A 23,425-nucleotide genomic window follows, 5' to 3' on the forward strand; every position below is an offset into this window, starting at 1 on the left:
GGTGTTTTTGCCTCTCATCTGCATGAGCCAGCGAAGGGGTCGGTGGTCGGTTTGAATCAGGAAGTGAGAGCCAAACAGGTATGGCCTCAACTTCTTCAAGGCCCAGACCACAGTGAAGGCTTCCCGCTCGATGGTACTCCATCACCCTTCCCGAGAGAGGAGTCTTCTGGAGATAAAGGCAACCGGTTGGTCTTGGCCATCGTTGTTGAGTTGCGAAAGCACAGCGCCTTCCATGCTCAGAGGCGTCCGTCTACACGAGGAATTCCTTTGTGAAATCAGATGTTGCAAGCACCGGAGCGGTGCACATTGCGTGCTTCAGTGTTTTGAATGCCTCTTGGCAGGCAGCTGTCCAGATCACTTTTCGTGGCTGCTTCTTTGACGTCAACTCTGTCAAGGGGGCTACGATGGTACCATACCCCTTGATGAACCGGCGTTAATAGCCAGTGAGGCCGAGGAAAGCTCGGACCTCAGTCTGGGTTTTGGGGGGCTCCCAGGCCAAGATGGTCTCAATTTTAGCCTGGAGGGGTTGCACCTTACCCCCGCCCACCAGGTGTCCCAGGTAAACGACAGATCCCTGTCCAATCTGGCACTTGCTAGCCTTGATGGTCAGGCCAGCACGTTGCAAGACCTGCAGCACCTCCTGGAGATGCTGCAGATGGCCCTCCCAGGTGCTACTGAAGACAGCTATGTCATCCAGGTACACCGCTGAGAAGGACTCTAGGCCAGACAGCACCTGGTTCACCAACCGCTGGAAGGTGGCATTCTTGAGCCCGAAGGTCATCACTCTAAATTGAAAGTGGCCCTCGGAGGTGGAGAACGCTGTTTTCTCCTTGGCTCCATCAGCCATGGCAATCTGCCAGTACCCTGATGTCAGATCAATGGTGCTGAGGTACCGGGCTGCTCTCAGCCGGTCAATCAGCTCATCTGCCTGTGGGATCGGGTGAGCGTCTGTCTTGGTGACAGAGTTCAATCCCCGATAGTCCACACAGAACCGAAGTTCTGGTGTGGTGCCCGGTGGGGCCGCTTTCGGCACCAACACAACCGGACTAGCCCAAGGGCTTCTGGAAGGTGCGATCACCCCCAGCTCCAGCATTTTTGCCACCTCACCCTGGATGCTGTTCTTGACTTCATCGGACAGCCGGTAAGACTTGGTTTTCACAGGCGGACTGTCCCCTGTGTCCACATCATGGGTACACAGATGTGTAATTCCAGGCGTGAGGGAGAACAACGAGGCGTACTGCTCCAACACCTGGCGACAGTCCCGCTGTTGTTCTGGTGTCAAGGATGGGGAGAGGACAACTCCCTCCACTGAACCACCCTTCTCCTGGGCCGCCAGAAGGTCAGGAAGAGGCTCACTCTCCTCCTCCTCGCTCCCATCCATCACCATGAGGAGAGCAAGCTCAGATCGCTCATGGTGAGGCTTCAGGCGGTTGACGTGGAGCACCCGATGCGGCTGACGGGGGGTCCACGACATAGGTAGAATGGCCTTGACGCTCCTCAATTTCGTACAGACCAGTCCACCGGTCCTGGAGGGCACTAAGCTCCTGAGGCTCCATGACCCACACCTTCTGTCCAGCGTCCAGCTCCACCGTCCGAGCGTTGCGGTTCCTTCATGACGGCTTGGCTAGCCTCCAAGTTGTCTGAGGCTTCCTTCCACAGCTTGGCCATCTGGCTGCGGAACGCCAGCATGTAGCTGACGACATCACGGGGAAGCTTCATCGAAGTCTTCTCCCACCCCTCCTTGACAAGGCTGAGGGGCCCCCTAATGGGATGGCCATAGAGCAGTTCAAAGGGGCTGAACCCTACTCCCTTCTGTGGCACCTCTCGGTACGAAAACAGCAGGCAAGGGAGGAGAATGTCCCATTTCCACCTCAAGTCCTCTGGCAGGTTCCGGATCATCCCCTTCAAGGTCTTGTTGAAGCGCTCTATGAGCCCGTTAGTCTGGGGGTGGTAAGGAGTGGAGAACCGGTAGGTCACTCCGCACTCCTTCCACATGGCCTGCATGTAGGCCGACATGAAGTTTGTGCCCCTGTCTGACATCACGACCTTGGGGAATCCCACTCTGGTTAATATCCCCATCAGGGCCCGCGCCACCACAGGTGCAGTGACGGTCCTCAGAGAAATAGCCTCCGGGTACCGAGTGGCGTGGCCCACTAACACCAAGATGAACCGGTGTCCCGCAGAGGTCGCAGGGTCCAACGGCCCAACGATGTCGATTCCGACCAGCTCAAAAGGGGTCCCGACCACCGGGAGCGGTTACAAAGGGACCTTCACTTTAGTCCCAGTCTTGCCACTGGCCTGGCAAGTCCTGCAGGTCTTGCAGTAGGTGTCAGAGGCAACCCTCATCCTGGGCCAATAAAAATGTGGGACCAACCGCGCAAAGGTTTTGTCCTGGCCCAGGTGTCCAGCCAAAGGAATTTCATGCGCCAATTCCAATAAGAAGGCCCGGTAGCATTGAGGGACCACAAAGGCCCTCGAGGATCCATGCACCGGAACCTTAGGCTCACTGTAAAGGAGGCCATCCTCCCAGTACACGTGAAAACTGCCAGTCTCCTGATCAGTCGCTTCTGCTTCGGCCTGTCGCCGCATGCCTTCAAGCATGGGGCACTCCTTCTGCGCCCGACAGAATTCCTCCCGGGTAGGACCTCCTTCCACATGCCACTCAGCAAGGGTCGGAAAGTCCCCCACAGGAACAACCTCCACCTACGCCGACTCCGGGGGTACCTCCACAGGCTCCCCATCCATCACACGGGGTGTGTCCGCCACAACATTCTCAGGACCAGCATTGGGTTGGGCCGTTGTCTCAGGCTCCAACCTGGGTTGAGCTCCTTGCCGGGCAGCCATGGACTGCGTGACCACGCAAGTCCATCCTGGTAACCCCAGCATATCAGTGTGGGCCTTAAACTCCACTTCCTTCCAGGCGTTATGTTCCAGGTCGTTTCCTAGCAGACAGTCCACAGGCAAGGCAGGACTTATCGCAACTCTCAACGGGCCTTTCACTCCTCCCCACTCGAAGGGAACCTGAGCCACCGGATAGTAGCTCAGAGTGCCGTTAGCCAACACGGCCGGATGGAATACATCAGGTACTACTTGCTCAGGGGACACCAGCTGCCTCACTACGGTGGTCATGCTGGCACCTGTGTCCTTCAGAGCCTCCACCTCCTCCCCGTTAACCTTCACCCTCTGCTGGTACTTAGCAGTGTTCGATGTTAAGGACGTCACTGGGAACATCTCTCTGTCCCCAAGTAAAACCAGGGTCAGGCCTGTCCACTCCCCTTCCCTATCTAGGGACAGCTCCACCCCAAGCGCTACACTCGCCACCCCGGGACTCTTGCCACCTGTGGGGGCTGGAGATCTCTTGCGACACTGGGGATCCCCCGTGTAGTGTCCAACCTCCCTGCATTCGTAGCACCGGATAATTCTTGGCTGCTGACTCTTGTCAGGGTAAGTGGGCTTTGGGGAACTGGAATGAGGTGGGGTACCTACTCCTTTCCCTAACTGTCTAGTTTGTGGGCCTCGTGAGAACTCCTTATTTTTATCCCCCCCCTCTTTCTTCTGGGGGACGCCCTGTCCGCCTTTTGGACCATCTCCCCGGGGCCCTTGTGTGACACCCGGGTGCTAACCCAAGTATCCGCCTCCTCCGCAAGCTCACGGGGATCAGTCAGCTTGCGGTCCACCAGATGTTGGCGCAGCTCCGAAAAACACTTATCCAAGAGGTGCTTTCTCAAAAGTAGATTGTACAGGTCCTCATAATCTTGCACCTCGCTGCCACGCACCCAACCATCCAGAGCCTTACGGGTATAATAAAAAAAATCCACCCAATTCTGCGTGGACAGCTTATGGCTGCCACGGAACTTCTGGTGATACATTTCGGGGTTGAGGCTAAACTTTTTAAGGAGCGCCTCCTTCATGGGGGAATATCTGAACTGATCTGCCTTATCAAGGTACAGGAGGGTGTCCCTGACATTGGGAGGTATGTAACGATACAGGCCACCTCCCCAGTGTTTCTCGGGCACCCCATGGGCTGTCAAGGCCACTTCATATGCCTCCAACCATTTGGCGATATCATCCCCCTGAGAGTAGCTCGCGATCACCTCCTTGGCTAACCAAAACCTAGGCTCTTGTTGAGCCCCTGGTACGCTGCCACCATTGGGACTTGCTGGCACACTCAATTGCAAAGCTCTCAGCTCCAACTCCTTAAGCTGAAGCTCGTGCGCCATCTTCCTCTCTTCCAAACCTAATCTTGCTATCTCTCTCTCGTGCTCTAACTTGGCAAGCTCCCATCTCAATTGCCTCTCCTCCCTCCTGTCCTCATATTCTTCTGACGACCCACTCCTTCTAGATCCACTACTGCCTGCACTGGAACGTCTTTCTGCTAAACACTTTTTTGGTAACATCAATACCCAGTAGGTCTAGCTCTTCTTGAGTGGCTGCTTCCCCTGGTGTGCCCCGCCCCTCCTGTCCCCCATCCCCTCTCCCCTCTGGGTGGGCTCCTACCCATGCCCTCAAGGCGGTACGGAGTTCCACCTTTGCGGCTCTCCGGACGATCCATCGGCCGCAACGTCCTTGCGGGCGTTCGCATCGCGGCCAATACATCGTAAATGCAATTACACCGGCCATTTTGGCATCGCACGTTGTTGCGACGCAAATGCGGCCACAGCCTTGGATCGCGTGTCACATCGACGGCATTACATCGCGCGACATGAAAACGCGATGATTCACACAGCCAATGGGTTGCTGGGGGGCTGGGGTATATATTGTATATATTGAGTTGCACACAGTGTCTGCAGCCATTTGTGCCTGTGTTGTTGTGTTTACAGGCTTTGCAATCGGTAAGTCTCCAGTAGGCTGGTGTTTTATATCTTGAGACTTCATTTTTAGTGCCCTTTGTTTCCCTCGTGCCATACCTGCGCATAAATAATGATATTTCTCGTTTTTCGTGGCCCTCTGCGCTATGTTTTACTCGTTTTTGTGTGCCCTTCTGCCCAATGTTTCCCTCGTTTTTAGTGCACTTCTGGCCTATCTTTCCCTTGTTTTTCGTGCCCCTCTGCCCTATGTTCCTCTCGTTTTTGTGTGCCTTAATGCCCAATGTTTCCATCGTTTTTCGTGCACCGCAGCCCTATGTTTCACACATTTTTCGTGGCCCTCTGCGCTATGTTTCCCTCGTTTTTGTGTGCCCTAATGCCCAATGTTTCCCTCGTTTTTTGTGCTCTTGTGCCCTATCTGTCCCTTGTTTTTCGTGCCCATCTGCCCTATGTTCCCCTCGTTTTTGTGTGCCTTAATGCCCAATGTTTCCCTCCGTCCAGCTGACGTATGCGGATTTATATAGCGCGAACATTACCTGAAGGTGTCAGGGCGCTTTACAAAAGAACCAGTTGCAATACAAAAGGTCTTTGGATTACCTGAGTTACATTGTGAAACGGCATGTGAGCACCCACCCATCCATCCATTCATCCATAATATCCTTCCATTCATCCATCCTTCATGCACGCATCCATCCACCCATAAACCCACCCATCCACCCATTCCCTAGCAACCACCCATCCATACATTCAGCCACCATCACCCATCCATTCAGCAAAATCCACCATCACCCATCCATTCACTCATCCATCCATGCAGTATGCCACACATCCAGACATCCCCTAGCAACCACCCATAATAATGTTTAGTAAACATTTTTTTAAACGACAATGTTTATTAACCAATTTTTTTACACCTTTGCGCCCATAAATTTGCCCCATACTAATGCGCCTCATTTGGTAAACATTTTTGTACACATTTGCAAATTTGTCAAGTTTTTCAACATTTGCGCCCCTAATTTCCGCCCATATTAATGTGACTCAATTGTGCCTCATTTATTAAACATATTCTAATGTGCCTCATCTAGTAAATACTTTTGTACACATTTGCCAATTTGTCATGTTTTTCAACATTTGCGCCCATAATTTCCGCCCATATTAATGTGACTCAATTGTGCCTCATTTATTAAATATATTCGCCCCATACTAATGTGCCTCATTTATTAATTTTTTTTTACACATTAGCCAATTTGTTATGTTTTTCAACATTTGCGCCCATAATTCCATAATTTCCGGCCATATTGCCAATTTGTCATGTTTTTCTACATTTGCGCCCATAATTTCCGCCCATATTAATGTGACTCAATTGTGCCTCATTTATTAAACATATTCATTCGCCCCATACTAAATTTGCCAATTTGTCATGTTTTTCAACATTTGCGCCCATAATTTCCGCAATTGTGCCTCATTTATTAAACCTATTCGCCCCATACTAATGTGCTTCATTTATTAAACTTTTTTTTACACATTTGCCAATTTGTCATGTTTTTCAACATTTGCGCCCATAATTTCCGGCCATATTAATGTGAGTCAATTGTGCCTCATTATTAAACATTTTTTTACACATTTGCCAATTTGTCATGTTTTCCAACTTTTGCAGCCATAAATTCCGCCCATATTAATGTTCCTTGTCATGTCTAACATTGCATCACACTGTCATGTCTAACTTCCCATCACACCGCTCACATCACATGCATTGTAGTTGCATGCGATGTTAATGACATTGCGCCGTCGTTGCATGCGATGTGAACGACGATGCGATGTCAAAATCGCGGTGCGATCGCACCAAGATGTTTTGACTCCGATGCTGTGGGTGCTTCCCCTCTCTGCCCAACCGGCACCCCATCCCCTGACAAAATTCCCTTAACTGCACCACCGTATACTCTTCAAGGTTGGCCAGCTGGAAGTCCATTTTGACAGGTGGGGACCCAGATAAATAAAGGAAAGATACTAGGATGTAGGTAACAGGTTTGGGTCACAACAGGTCTATACACACTCAGGTTAGACAGTGGGGGTCACTTGAGTAGGCTTGCATACACGATAGGAATGTCTGACAACATATCGAAAACAAAAATATCGATATACAAAAATATCGGAACAAAAATATCGAAGTCAAAAATATAGGAATCCTATCCCTAACAAGGTAAGTACAAATATATCGAAAATAAAATATAGAATGACAAAAATATCGTTTTTTGTAAAATATCGTTTTTTTTAAATATAATAAAAATGTAATATTAACAAAATAATACTTATAAATGTAATAAACATATTTAAAATGTACTATAATATTTAAAATTAATACATAATGTAATACAAATTAATATTAATAAATATATAATACATAATATATTTTTCATTAATAATAACTCTAAATTAATTATTGTCATAACTTAAAAACAAATAAAAATGTAATAAATTACTAATACATTTATTTACATAAAAAAGTCACCTAATTAACAATTAATAACAACATAATACTAATAAAAAAGCTAAATACATTTTAGATAGCGTATGAGTAAAAATTACTATTCCCACTCCAGAGAGTGCGACAGTAGGGAAAGTGTTGGATAGCGTAGCAGTAACAATTACTATTCCCACTCCAGAGAGTGCAACAGTAGGGAAAGTGTTGGATAGCGTAGGGTTAAAAATTACTATTCCAACTCCAGAGAGTGCAACAGTAGGGAAAGTGTTGGATAGCGTAGGGGTAACTATTACTATTCCTACTCCAGAGAGTGCAACAGTAGGGAAAGTTTTGGATAGCGTAGGGGTAAAAATTACTATTCCCACTCCAGAGAGTGCAACAGTAAGGAAAGTGTTGGATAGCGTCAGGGTAACAATTACTATTCCAACTCCAGAGAGTGCAACAGTAGGGAAAGTGTTGGATAGCGTAGGATTAAAAATTACTATTCCAACTCCAGAGAGTGCAACAGTAGGGAAAGTGTTGGATAGCGTCAGGGTAACAATTACTATTCCAACTCCAGAGAGTGCAACAGTAGGGAAAGTGTTGGATAGCGTCAGGGTAACAATTACTATTCCAACTCCAGAGAGTGCAACAGTAGGGAAAGTGTTGGATAGCGTAGGATTAAAAATTACTATTCCAAATCCAGAGAGTGCAACAGTAGGAAAAGTGTTGGATAGCGTAGGTTTAAAAATTACTATTCCAACTCCAGAGAGTGCAACAGTAGGGAAAGTGTTGGAAAGCGTAGGGGTAACAATTACTATTCCAACTCCAGAGAGTGCAACAGTAGGGAAAGTGTTGGATAGCGTAGGGGTAAAAATTACTATTTCCACTCCAGAGAGTGCAACAGTAGGGAAAGTGTTGGATAGCGTAGGGGTAACAATTACTATTCCAACTCCAGAGAGTGCAACAGTAGGGAAAGTGTTGGATAGCGTAGGATTAAAAATTACTATTCTAACTCCAGAGAGTGCAACAGTAGGGAAAGTGTTGGATAGCGTAGGGGTAACAATTACTATTCCAATTCCAGAGAGTGCAACGTAGGGAAAGTGTTGGATAGGGTAGGGGTAACAAATACTAATCCCACTCCAGAGAGTGCAACAGTAGGGAAAGTGTTGGATAGCGTAGGGGTAACAATTACTATTCCAACTCCAGAGAGTGCAACAGTAGGGAAAGTGTTGGATAGCATAGGGGTAAAAATTACTATTCCCACTCCAGAGAGTGCAACAGTAGGGAAAGTGTTGGATAGCGTAGGGGTAACAATTACTATTCCAACTCCAGAGAGTGCAACAGTAGGGAAAGTGTTGAATAGCGTAGGGGTTTAAATTACATACTTATAAATTACATCTATCAATTAATTAATTAATTAAAATTAATTACCAGTTATTTAAATTTATTTACCAATTAATAAAAATAAATGTATGTTTCCTACTTATTAATAATTAATTCTACATAATGAAATTACTTCCCACCATATTCCCCTGTAAACCCATAACCCCCTACAGAACATATTTATCAATTAATTAAAAATAAACCCATAACCCGCTACAGAACGTAATTATCAATTAATCAATTAATTAAAATTATTTACAAATAATTCTCAATTAATTAATTAATAATTCCTACAAATTAATAATTAATTTAACATAATTAAATTACTTCCCACCCTATTCCCCTATAAACCCATAACCCGCTACAGAACATATTTATCAATTAATCAATTAATTAAAATTAATTAAAAATTAATTCTCAATTAATTAATTAATAATTCCTACTAATCAATAATTAATTTAACATAATTAAATTACTTCCCACCCTATTCCCCTATAAACCCACAACCCGCTACAGTTGTAAAAGACAATATTTAATTAAATTACATTAAAAATAAATAATAAAATATAATAAATACAATATAATGTACACAAAATTTATTTAAAAATCGATATTAGTAACATCGAAATTATTTATTTCGATATTTTTGACATCGATATTTAAAACTTCGAAATTACTAATATCATACTAATATCGATATTAATACTGTCGATATTACTTACCTTCTATATTATGTCCCATCGATATTTAAACTTCGATATAATTGTATATCGAAATTTAAAACTCGATATTTTGTCTGTGTACCACATGATAGGTGTCTAGTCTAATTGCAGCGCACTCTGTCCCACTGGAGGGTGCTGTATAGTCACAGGTCCTCAATACCGCCGCTCGCCACCAAAATGTAGGAACTGGGTTCGCCAGGTCGCATGGGGGGTAGCATGGACCGAGCAGGCAGGCACCCGAAGCTTAGGTGTTAAGTGACTACACCACACACATCCACTGAGACAATAAGTGCACGTAAAGACTGAGTGCACACCAGAATGCTTGATTCAAATAAATAAGTTTTATCTGGGATCAGAATCAGGGCAGTCAAAAATCACAGCAGCATTAACTCACTGCATTCCCTTAAAAACACAGGCTTTCCATTTCTTGGCCATAAATACTTAAATAAACAAATATTAAATATTAAATAACGGTAGGCCTGGTAACAGCCTTGCTCCTAATCAGCACCTGCAAGGAATTCCCTTTTAAGACATTTGAATAACATTTCATTACTCTGCAGGAGTCACTTCGTCGCTGCAGGAATCGGCGTGTCAATCACTAGGGGGTAAACATTTCCTAGCTGCAAAGATAAGCCATTCATCAGCAAATGTAGTGCATTTCACAAGGCTGGAATAAAGCAGTTCAATAATTAGAAGTAAGTGTTTCTTTTAGGTAAACTCCAACAGTTCATTAGATGGGCCCAGGGACTAATAACCTTGCCTGCCGGCAGAATGAGCATTCCTTTTGGTCAGAATAGGCAGGACATTTCTCTCAGGAGTTAAGCATGACAATTCTAATAACAATCAGGCCACCATAACAGAATAACCTTTCCCCTACTAAGGGGTTAACTTTTCCCTAGGGATAGTCACAAGAGCCCCTGGAGGGCTCCTCAAACGACACAGGGCTCCGGCCCAGTCCTCAGTACTTATTTGGGCCAACGGGGCCCAGCTACAGTCTCCCGCGGGGAGGGCAGTCTTGGAGCCTCCCTGGGGGTTTACCTTACTTCTTTGGCCCCTTCTTGGGCCCTTGCGGGGGTTCAGCATGCTGGGGATGATACCCAGAGGTGCATTCGCACTAGGTAAAAGCGAAAAACAATGGGGAAGACCACCCTAAGGCTGACAGGTCTAACACCCGGTACCAGCTTTCTCGACCTGGGCAGCACAAAATGGACTCTGCCAGCCACAGACACGATTCTGCTTTCCTGCTGCTGAGCCAAGCTTGCTCAGAGGAAGGCATGACAATAGGCATGCTGTCACAGGGAGGTGTAACCACCTCCCAGACAGGATTTAGTGTATTGGGGCTCGGTAGGTCTGCACTGGGGGCACATTTGGTGTCCCTGTGCATAGTCCAGCTCAAACCAGTTCCAGGAGCCATTTGCTCATGATTTGGCATGAAACGGGACCAAGGACATGGATGTAGCCACCCCTCTGTCCTGCCCCTCTCATAGGAGGGTCCACAGAATCTATCCAACCCCTTCCCATGGGTATAAAGTGGGTTACCTGGCTACAAGACTTTAGTTTTTACCTGGAAAAGATTCTTCTAAGAAGAAACCAAATACTTTGACTGCCTACATGATGCTGGAGGACTGAAGAATCTCCCTTGGAGTAAAGGAGTTACTCTCCTGCAAAACCAGGCAACTAAACGCTTCTGACTGGTTTGCTTCTCCCAAGATCCTGAGGACTCTGACAATTTCAGCAACACACAAGATGGGTTCTTGAGGGTCCCTGAGTTTGATCTGACCTCTCTGTGATTCTGAGACCAGTATCCCACATGGGGACCGTGCAACCCGAACCCCTGTGCACTGTGTACTTTTGCAAGTGCATGTGCTTAGTAATATTTTGTGAGCCTATGCTTTGGACTCCTTGTGGTCCCAATCTCAAGCAGTATTTGCACCTAGGATTTCTGGCCTCCACTCTCCGAGTGTACTGTGGGCTGGTCCTTTGCATGCTTGCTTGAGGTCTCCTCATAATCCCTGGTCCGTTGGCCTGTGGGTCCTATCGAGGGTCACCTTCTGAATTCTTGGGCTTACCTGGTTGCCCTAAACATGCCCTGACTCTCTATTGCTTAGAGATTCCCCTGGACTCTGCTGGTCCACAACGCAACCTGTTTCCTCTGATGCGTGGGTTGCAGTTGCCAAGGCTTGTTGGTGCTCTAGCCAGACATCGACCCCTCAGCTCTTGACATCCTTCATGGGACAGCTCACCTCTAGACTTTGGTCATCTCGACATCTCTTGGTCCCCGTGGCTACAGAGTCAAGCAACCCTTCTTTGCACCTGAAGCACCCAACATCAGTGGGCATTCGACTACCGAGCCCCTGGTCACCAGAATTGACCCGGACTCTGTTCCCTCTGCTTTCAGGTTTCTCTCATCTTGAATTCAGGCTTGGATTCCACTGGACACTCTTTGCCTTCCTAGCAGCAGTTCTTCTTTGCAGGTCTCCCTTGAAAACGTCAAAGGTTTCCAACGCCCCTTGGCACCTATACACCCGGCTCCTCTTGGATAGGTAACACGCGTCCCTCAGTACTCACTGGTGGGTTGGCCTTAGAACCTCCTATGTTCCAAAGGGTTTGCTCGAAGTAGTCTTAGAAGTGCCTTTCAACTGAAAATTTCCAACCGCGACTTTCCCCATAGAGTTGTTCAGAGCATGCGTCTAGTTAAGTCGTTGTTGTTTTACCATTTTTTTAGTATATAGTTTGGTCACCCTCTGGAGCCCGCTGTGTATTTTGCTATTTACGAATGTTCTATTGATGAAGTATTGTGTGCTTAATGCCCTAATCTCACATAGAGACTAGTAGAGAGTGTTATATTAATAAATACATATTTTTATATAAACACTGTGTGGTTCTTCTATCATTTAGTCATTTAGGAGGTGATATTCTGGTAAAACAAGCTGCTTTACATTCCTTTACATTCCTTCAAGATTAAGCGGGAAGGCTGCTCTCCTTAGCTATCACTAGGATAGCTTTCAATAAAGGTTATCTTTGACCTCATACATCATCAGGGTCATGTGGACTGGTATAAGGTGCCCACTTTAATTAGTGTAAGCAGAAACAATTCCCAACAGGTATCATGTAAAGGCAATTTAAATAATGTATTGGGGCTCTTCTGGTGAGGGGCTGCTAGCAGTTAATGCAGCTCCAGCATTAACTGCTAGCAGCCCCTCACCAGAAGAGCCCCAATTGCCTTCCGCCGCCCTGATTCATTCAGGCGCTGCACGTCCCGCCCGCTGATCAGATACAATCGACGATCAGCCTTCGACTCTTGAGCGACCGCATGGACCTCAGCTACCCATGCTTCCCTGCCTGGGTATTACTCACTGATTCCATCGACAACCCTGTCCGGATGACGATCCCGACTAAAGGGGATCGAAACGCTGTCGACTCTACAGCATAAACCATATGACGCATATCACGCTTTGTGCTCCTGTTTAAATTTTTACAATCTTGTTTTAAGTGATTACAACTTGTTTCTGTGGAGCTATTATTTGATGTATATACTTGAGTTTATGCGTCGATCACGCTGTTCACTTTAGCACTTGCACCTTCACTATCACCAATTGTATATAGCACCCCGCACCAAGTGCCACTGGGTTGTCACATGATCTGCTCTGTACAGTGCTGTTTAACTGTATTGCCATGTGAAAGACCTTTCCCTGTGTTCATTGGTGAATAATACTGCCTTTTTCAAAAAAATTCCAGTGACTCCTTGTTCTTCCTTTTTCGTAATGCAAATTGCATACATTATTTAAATTGCCTTTACATGATACCTGTTGGGAATTGTTTCTGCTTACACGACACACCCATCCCAACGTGGTTTATGGGTCCTCTCCTGTTGTTCTTACACACTTTAATTAGTGGACAGCATATACCAACCCACCTTCTCCTATTGGTGTGCAGCGGTTGGGATTCAAGCTTGCTGTCGTTTTACCACATAAACTTTTACCACTCAACTTCAATATCCTGCACCTCCCTAGACCTAAAGGCCGTGGGGGCGGAGTTGGTATTATATTCCGTGCCTCCTGGACTGTTGACACTATAGACATAGACCCAGTGCCGGGGGTCGAGCTCTTTGGTTTGGCCATAAACTCCCACTTGGGAGACATTTTCACGGCCATAATTTGCTATCGGCCCCCAGGAGCTTTCTCCCTTTCGCAACAACAAGCACTACTTACAATTTTTACAAACATGGCTATCTCCCATAACAAATTAATTATTGTGGGAGATTTTAACCTCTGGCTTAATGGTAACCTTGACACAGCACTAAATAACCTTTTGGTTTCCTGTGATAGTGTGGGGCTCCACCAACTAATCCAGCAACCAACCCACTCTGCAGGCAATCGACTAGACCTCATTTTCTCGAGTGCAGGCCTAACACAAGTGGGCAACATTCTGCCTATGAGCTGGACTGATCACTCACTCATTAAAATATACATCACCAGTACCACCGTTAACAAGCTTGAAAACTGTCGTCCAGCTGAATTTACATACCGGAACTGGAAAGCTCTAGGAAAGCTCGGTTCTGCTACCCCTGTTTTCAATATAGATGACAGTGTCTCCCCCACTAGCTCGGTGGAAAACAACTACAGAACCTTCAGTAGCAGGATAACTTCTATCACGGATTCCATCGTCCCTTTAAAACGCGGCATTCTTAAAGGGCGAGGATCCGCTCCCTGGTTTACTGATTCTCTGAAAACCCTCAAGTCAGCCTGTAAGCAGGCCGAGAGGAAGTGGAGACACGGCTACTGTGACATTAATAAAACCCTTTGGAAAAACAAACTTATTGAATATAAAGCGGCCATTAGAGTGAGCAAATCGACCTACTATTGCTCCTCAATTGTCAATGCAGCTAACAGCTCAAAAAACATTTTTCAGATCTTAGAGAATCTCATACATCCAGACTGTACGAAGAAAACTATTCCCCCATCCCAGACGCTCTGTGATAATCTCGCGGAGTTCTTTCTGGATAAAATCACGAGAATCATTAACAACCTGGGATCTTCTCAATCCCAATACCCACCTACCTCTCATGCAACCTGCCCCACAAATTACACCGCCAGGCCAGTCGGTCTGCCCAGGGAAAGTCTCCTGGCCCTCCCCCAGATTCCCGAAGCAGATTTTGAAAGACTGGCACTGAGCATTACCTCTGGGTCCCCCCTTGACCCACTGCCCCCAAAAATCTGGAAGGCTTACGGGCACGAGCTATTCCACACGCTGCGGAGGATTTGTAATCAATCTCTCCGCAGTGGAGTGGTTCCAAACCCCTGGAAGCAAGCGTTGATCACCCCGCTTCTGAAAAAACCATCCCTGAATCCAGAATGCCTCTCCAATTTTCGCCCCATATCGCTTCTGCCCTTTCCAGCGAAAGTGGTGGAGCGATGGGTCAGCACCTGCCTGTCATCTCACCTCGAGCAGAATCACGTTCTGGACGATTTCCAATTTGGATTTCGTCCAGTCCATGGCACCGAAACAGCTGTACTTACGGCCATGGAAGAACTTCGAGTGCGTGCAGACAGGGGCCAGGCGGTGGCCTTGATCCTGTTGGACCTGTCTGCCGCATTCGACACCGTCAACCACGTGATCCTGCTAGAGAGGCTGAGAGCGGCTGGGGTTGATGGCTCAGCCCTGATTTGGTTCCACTCTTTTCTCAGCGACAGGAAACAGGCTGTATCCCTCCCCCCTTATCAATCTGCCTTCTCCCCAGTCCCTCACGGTGTACCCCAGGGTTCTTCTATCAGCCCGATTCTCTTTAATGTTTATTTACTACCACTGGTCTCTCTCATTAAATCACACAACATTACCACAGTAAACTACGCAGACGACACCCAGCTTATTTTTTCCTGGGAGGGTGAAGACTCTATTACTTTAGAAGCATTCCACGACTGCCTGAGAGATACTGCTGGCTGGTTACACCATAATTCCCTCCAATTTAACTCCTCTAAAACCGAGGTTCTGTTTTGCCCAGCCAGCCGCATACCTCGCCCTTTGCCTGCTGGTTTCTGGCTTCCAGAAAATTCGGACAATCCGTCACCTGTGGCCAGTGTTCGGAATTTGGGCGTCATGCTTAATAACAAGCTGAGCATGGAAACACAGGTTTCGAGAACAGTTGCCACCTGCTCTGCCCTTATGCGATCACTACGCAAAATCCTGCCACTACTTCCACTATCCGCTAGAGCGCAGATAGTCAGGTGTACCATTCTTAGTCGCATTGACTATTGTAATGCTCTCCTGCTTGACTCTCCCTTGGTACTACTGGACCGACTCCATCGTGTCCAATCAGCAGCAGCCAAACTGGCCCTTGGATGGACCAGAAGATCCTCAACCAAGGCTGCTCTAGCCGAGCTGCACTGGCTTCCCTTGAAGCAACGTATTGCCTTCAAGTCTCTTTGCTTGGTCTTTAAGGCATTACATGGGCTAGGACCTATCCCTTTACAACAGATGTTCACCTGGTATACACCAACCAGAGCTCTTCGATCCGCCACCGCTCGACTTGTAACAGTACCCAGATTTAAGAGAGCTAGGATCGGGGGAAGATCATTCCGAGTGGCGGCTGCAAAGCTCTGGAACAGTCTGCCCGCCGACATCCGCCATACTTCACAGCTCCTGCCTTTTCGAAAACTAATAAAGACTTGGCTTTTTCCCTAGAGTCCCTCCGTCACTACTAAACAATCTTCCACTATTTCTATTTTAGGAGTAGCCACCCTAGCGCCAGGATGCCTGCCAGGCGACAGCTGCGCTCTATAAATGTTTTAAATAAAATAAATAAATAAATAATCCCATTGAATGATTAACTGAAAACCCCTAAAGTATTAGGTACATATAACACAATCAAGATTAGAATAAAGTACGTTCTACTGAACTTGGAGTTGGGTAAGTTAAGGGTCCAGCACACCCTTTCTCCAACTCAAGAGAGTTTAGTCTTCTACTAGGTTAGGTAGGTGCCTACACCACATAACACTAGTATGTCTTCTAGAAAAGAGCCCAGTGGCTCTCTGCCAACTAGGTACAATGGCATTCCATTTTTAGAATTGAAAGCCATGTGTGTGTCTAGGAAGCTGAGGACAGGGTGGAGTGGCAACACTCAACGCCTCATAGAGATACAGCTTCTAGATGACCTCAGAAAAACTCCAGGGTCTGATGAGTTAGGTAGTGTGGGTGGTACAGGGAATGAGGACAGGCTAGGAGGTCTCACCTTCTTTGACCTAGAATCAAACCCTGACCAGGGGAATCAAGATGATTCTAACCTGGCAACGCAGGATCAGGAAGAACATGGAGAAGGCCCTGAGGGCCCTCACTTTTATCCTCCTTGTAGAATTCAGAGTTTACCTTGGAGACCTAGGTCTCCCTCTGAAGAATCTAGATACTCAGGGATTTCTGTAGGTACTTCCATATCTAATAAGAGAGAAAACTCTTATGACAGACAGTGCCAATGCCTAAAGCTTGAGGATGTCAAGCTTAGGCACAAAAGAGAGCAATTGGCATTGGATAAGGAATCCTTAGAGCTCCAGAGAGCTAGTAAAAGATTGGGACTAGAGCCCCATGGTGGCAGCAACAATGTCCCTAGAGCTAGAGAGTATTCTCATGATCATAGGAACCTGAACAAGATAGTCCCTCCCTATCAAAGTGGGGATGACATCCACAAATGGATGGCTGCACTTGAGAGGGCCTGAAAGTACAGAGGGCCCCTCAAGAGCAGTGGGCTGCTATCTTGTGGCTCTCCTTTGTTGACAAAGGTAGATATAAGCTCATTGATGGGTCTGGCTTAACCACTGAGCAATACAGGATTAAGTTCAGAGACACCCAGAAGACACAGATTCAGGACTGGGTAGACTTTGTAGATTGTGCTACTAAGGTTCTGGGAGGCTGATTACTTGGTAGTAAGGTGTGTGATTTTAAAGGATTGTACAATTTAATTATTAGGGAGCAGATCCTTAATAATTACCAAAATCAGTTGTTGCATCAGTACTTGGTTGATTCTGATCTGACCTCTCCCCAAGAATTGGGAAAGAAGGCAGACAAATGGGTCAGAACCAGAGTGAAGCAGAAAACTCAGAATCAAGGTGGTGACCACAAGAAGCAAGATGCTAAAACATCAGATAAGGGTGGGGAGAAGGGTAAAGACCAGAAGTCTTCACAAGGGCACCAAAAACCTGCATCTGGGGGGGGGGTCACAATCAAACAAGGGAAAAGGCAAAAAGAAACCTTGGAGTAATATCTGTAGAGAAAAGACACATTGGACAAAAGAAGCTGATTGTCCAAGGGATAAGAAATCTACTCCAGCCACCACTGCCCCTGAGGCAACTGTTCCCCCTAGCTCAGTTCCAAGTGGTGGTGTACAGAATATGGGTACAGTAGGGTTAACCTTGGGATCTGAGATGTAGTCTGACCTAGTCAGAATTCCAACTCAGGCTGGTTTATTCTGTGATAGAGGCATGCTTATTGCCTCTTTATTTGTCAGTCCCAGTAACCTGGGCAAATACAGACAGCAGCCTTTGATCAATGATAAGGAGGCCATGGCATACAGGGACACAGGTGCAAGTGTTACAATGGTGACAAAAGATCTTGTGGCCCCTGAACAGATCATACTTGGTGAAATGTACCAAGTGACCAATGCGAGCAATGTCAGGACAGACCATTCTTTGGCAGTTGTGAATTTCCCTGGGGGGGTAACTGGCCCTAACAAAGTTGTGGTTAGCTCAGACCTCCCTGTTGAATGCGTATTGGGCAATGATTTGAAAACTTCAGCTTGGGCTGAGGTGGAACTCAGGACAAATGCAAAAATGCTGGGCATCCCTACAGATGTGTTTGACATGCCTAGGTCATAGGCAAAAATGTCTCACAATTAACAGGCCCTGGATCCTGAAAAGATGAACCAGGTGCCTTCCAAGAGAAGGAGCAGAAGGGGTAAGACAGTGTCTTCACCCTGCCTCAGAGTGAGGATCAGTCACTTGAGGGACATGACCCCAGTCCTTGTGAAGGAATTGTCTCATATTAACTTGAACCTGATCAGGTGGAGTTCTTGGAGACAGGGGGCCCTTCCAGGGCAAATCTGAGCCAGGAGCCCCTCTTGCGAACCCCTCAGAGAGCAAGCTGCTGCTGAGGCTGCTGGGAGTGCCAGTGGATCCCACAAGATCTACTGGGAAGATGAACTTCTATAATCAGAGGGTAGAGACCCCAAGCCTGGTGTACCAGGATGTTGGTGATACCTATGAAGTTTAGAGGCTTCCTATTAACACTGGCACATGACATCCCATTAGCAGGACACTTGGGCCAAAGCAATACCTGGGACAGGCTTGTCCCTCACTTTCACTGGCCTCACATGTCAGAAGACACAAAGGAGTTGTGTCGCTCCTTTATCACTTGCCAATCCAATGGTAAGGCAGGTGGTACTACAAAGGCCCCCCTGATACCACTACCTGTGGTGGGGGTCCCTTTGAGAGGGTTGGGATTGACATTGTTGATCCCATGGATCACCAACTGCTTCTGGGCACAGATTTATGCTAGTGGTGGATACCTAGTATTGATAGTGGTGGTTACCTAGTGAAAATGCCACTAGATATCCAGAGGCAGTTCCCCTTAGGACTACCACAGCTCCTGCTGTGGCTAGAGCTCTCCTGGGAATCTTTTCCAGAGTGGGTTTCCCTAAGGAGGTAGTAGCAGACAGAGATAAAAACTGTATGTCTGGTTATCTGACTGCAACGTGGAAGGAGTGTGGAGTGAATTACAAATTCACCACCCCTTATCACCCACAATACAAGGGGTTAGTTGAGAGATTCAACAAAACCCTCAAGGGCATGATACAAGGTCTCCGTGAAAAGCTTAGGCTCAGATGGGACTTCCTTTTGCCCTGCCTTCTATTTTCCTTCAGAGAGGTTCCTCAGAAGGGGGTTGGCTACAGCCCTTTTGAACTTCTGTTTGGACATCCAGTTAGGGGTCCCTTATGTTTGGTTAAGGATTGATGGGATTTAACTCCCAAACCACCTAAACAGGACATAGTGGGTACTTGGTCTCCGCTCTAGGGTCGCTGAGTATATAAAGAAGGCAACCAGAAACCTTGAGGCTAGCCAGGAATTGCAAAAGGCTAGGCATGCCCAAAAGCCTGTTTAGACTGTATACCAGCCAGGACAGAAGGTATGGGGTTTGGAGCCTGGGGCCCCAGCAGCTCTCCAAGACAAGTGGAGTGGGCCCATACCATTCTTGAACAAAAGGGAGAGGTTACCTACTTGGTGGACCTTGGAACTCCCAGGAGCCCCCACAGTGTGCTCCATGTGAACAGGCTCAAACCATATGTGGAAGTTCCCATTGGGCGCAGGGTCAAGACTGATTTGCATATGGCTGGGCCCACACTGGAATGGCAGGGTGAGCAAAAAAATGATGGATTTAGGCCCAGATCTCTGTACTGGGGTGAATGTATGACATTGTTCTGCATTCTGTCCATCAATTGTTCTTTTTGCATTTATTTGTCACCCTGAGTGGGGCGAGTATGCCCAGACGTGGGTCCCGTACTCTCCATGCCACTGGAGTCAAGCTATCCTGGCTGATGAGGGCTGATAGCCCGAAACTGGTCCTAGGATGCTTGTTTTCAGTCCAGGGAGGACCTGGCCTAGCAGTCCGGGCTGGACTGTTTCCATCAGGTGCAGGTTCAAGACTGATTTGCATATGGCTGGGTCCAAAATGGAATGGCATGGTGAGCAAAAAGCAATGGATTTAGGCCCAGATCTCTGTACTGGGGTGAATGTATGACATTGGTCTGCATTCTATCCATCAATTGCTCTTTTTGCATTTGTCACCCCGAGTGGGACAGGTATGCCCAGACATGGGTCTCGTGCTCTCCATGCCACTGGAGTCAAGCTATCCTGGCTAATGAGGGCTGAAAGCCCGAAACCAGTCCTAGGATGCTTGTTTCTAGTTCGGGGAGGACCTGTTGTTCTTTTTGCATTTGTCACCCTATTCCAAGGGCAGATGAGCTAATTGATACTTTGGCCTCAGCCAAGTTCATCAGTACATTTGACCTAATAGCTGGTAATGGCAAATCAGATTAGCTGAGGATGCAAAACCAAAAATAGCATTCTCAACCCCTAGTGGATACTTCCAATTTGTGGTGATGCCCTTTGACTTTAAGAATGCACCTGCCACATTTCAAAGGCTGACAAATAAAGTTCTCTCAGGTCTGGAAGCCTACAGTGCAGCTTATCTCGATGATATTGCTGTCTTTAGCTCCACCTGGGAGAATCACCTGGTCCACCTGAGAAATCTTTCGAAGGCCCTGCAGAAACCAGGCCTCACTATCAAGGCCACCAAGTACCAAATAGGGCAGAGTAAGGTTGTATACCTAGGCCACCTGGAAGATGGAGGGTACGTTCAACCATTGCAGAGCAAAATCCAAACCATCATGGATTGGGATGTTACAACCACCCAGACCCAGGTCGGAGCATTCTTGGTCCTGACTTGGTACTACAGGATTGTTTGTCAAAGGTTATGGCTCCATAGTGACCTCTTTGAATTATCTAACTCCCAAAAGAATGCCTAGGAAAGTTCAGTGGACAGTTAGATGTCAAAAGGCATTTGATGACCTGAAGCAGGCCATGTGAATTGCTCCCATTCTGCAAAGTCATGATTATTCCAAACAATTCATTGTTCAAACAGATGCATCTGAGTTGGGGGTAGGGGCTGTGTTATCACAACTGAATGAAAAGAGTCAGGATCAGCCAGTAGCTTTTATTAGCAGAAGGCTGACCCCCAGAGAGAAACGTTGGTCAGCTATTGAGAGGGAAGCCTTTGCTGCTTTGGTTTGGGCTCTGAAGAAGTTGAGGCCATACTTGTTTGTCACTTACTTCATTGTTCAGACAGACCACAGGTCCCTCTTATGGCCTAAACAGATGAAGGGTGAAATCCCCAAACTTTTGAGGTGGTTCATTTCCCTACAGGGGATGGACTATACAGCGGAACATAGACCTGGGATTAACCATGCCAATGCAGCTGGCTCTCCAGATATTTCCACTTAGAACATGAAGACTCAACTGGGCAAGGTTAGTTTAATGTCCTTACGTTTGGGGGGCTGTGTAGGAAAGTAGTATCTGCTTCTTATGGTTACCCTATCTTTTTGCTTTTGTAACACTGTTTTTTGCTTAGTCTGACTGGGATCCTGCTATCCAGGACCCCAGTCTATCTGCTTTCTCCCTTAAATTGCAATGCATGCACTTTAGGTACACTCCAGATTGGATTCTGGGGTACCCTTATCAGTCCTTAGTATATGGTACACCATGTACCCAGGGCATAAGTACCCAAGACACCTCCCATGGGCTGCAGCATGTATTATGCCACCCATGAGAGGCCATCCAAATTAACATGACAGGCCTGCTACTGCAGACTGTGTAAGATGGTGCTTGCACCACTTACTGACATATAGGTACACAATATCTCTGCAAATCACTACACTTAAATACCTATCAGTCACCCCTATGGCAGGCCCTAACAATCCTAAAGGCAAGGTGCTGGGTTTTACGTGAGAGGGTGCCCCTACTTGAGCAGAGCCCCTCTGCCGCCTTTGGAGACCATTCTCCGGGGTTGTATGCAGCCAGACATATATGATTAAGTGCATTATAACCTCGTGGAAAATGCTAACTTTTAAATGGCTGCTTAGAAACATGTTGTGTTTGGTGTCAAACATCTTGGAATCATATCTCCATGCCAGTAACTGGTGTGGGAGGTATGATACTACCTTTCTAGAGGGACATATGTGGGTCACCGGAATACCAGGTACCAGCTTTCTCGACCTGGGCAGCACAAACGAGATGCTGCCAGCCACAGACACGGGTCTGCCCTCCTGCTGCTTAGCCAACGCCCGCAGGGTGTAAGGCATGACAATAGGTATCCTGTCACAGGGAGGTGTAACCACCTTCTAGACAGAATTTAGTGTATTGGGACTGGGTAGATGCACTCTCTGAGTGCCAGAAAGTCTACACCTGGGGCACATTTGGTGTCCCTGTGCATAGTTCAGCTCAAAGCAGTTCTGGGAGCCATTGGCTCCTGCTCTATGTGAAACTGGACAAATGACATGGGCATAGCCACCCCTCTGTCCTGCTTCTCCCGAGCTCCTGAGGATTCCGAAGACTTCAGCAACACAAGATGTGGGTTCCCGAAGGTTCCTGAGGTTGATCTGCCACCTCAGCGATTCTGAAACCAGTATCCGTCGTGGGGACTGTGCAACCCGAACCCCTGTGCACTGCAAACGTTTGCAGTTTTATATGCTTAGTGATGATTCCTGAGCCAATGCTTTGGACTCCCTGTAGTCCTGACACAGAGCAGTGTTTGCACTGACAATTTCCAGTCTGCACTCCACGAGTGTCCTGTGGGCGGGCCTTTGCTTACTTGCTTGAGGTCTCCTTGGGATCCCTGGTCTGTTGGCCTGTGGGTCCTATCGAGGGTCACCTTGTGAATTCTTGCGCCTACCTAGTTTTTCCAGACGTGCCCTGACTCTCCATTGCTTGGAGAGTCCCCACGACCTTGCTGGTACAAACATTAACCAGTTTCCTCTGACCACATGGGTTGCAGTGCTAAGGCTTGTTGGTGCTCCAGCCGGACATCGACCCCTCAGCTCTCAACATGGGTCAGTTAACCTCTGGATCTTGGCCATCCTAGCCGTCTTCTGGTGCACGTGGCTGTAGAGTCAAGCAAACCTTCTTTGCACCTGAAGCACCCGACATCGGTGGGCATTCGACTACTGAGACCCCGGTCACCAGAAGTGACCCAGACTCTGTTCACCCTGCTTTCAGGTTCCTCTCATCTTGAATCCAGGCTTGGATTTCAAAGGCCACTCTTCGCCTTCCTGGCAGCACTACTTCTTTGCAGCCCACCATTGAAAGCGAAGAAGGTTTCCGACACCACTTGACACCTATGCACCCGGCTCCTCTGGGATAACACGGGTACCTTGGTACTCACTGGTGGGTTGGCCTTAGATTCTCCTATGTTTCAAAGGGCTTACTTGGTCCTCTTAGAAGTGTCCTTAACTTGTA

This window comes from Lissotriton vulgaris, chromosome 7 (genome assembly GCF_964263255.1).
Source record: "Lissotriton vulgaris chromosome 7, aLisVul1.2, whole genome shotgun sequence".
NCBI lineage: Eukaryota > Metazoa > Chordata > Amphibia > Caudata > Salamandridae > Lissotriton > Lissotriton vulgaris.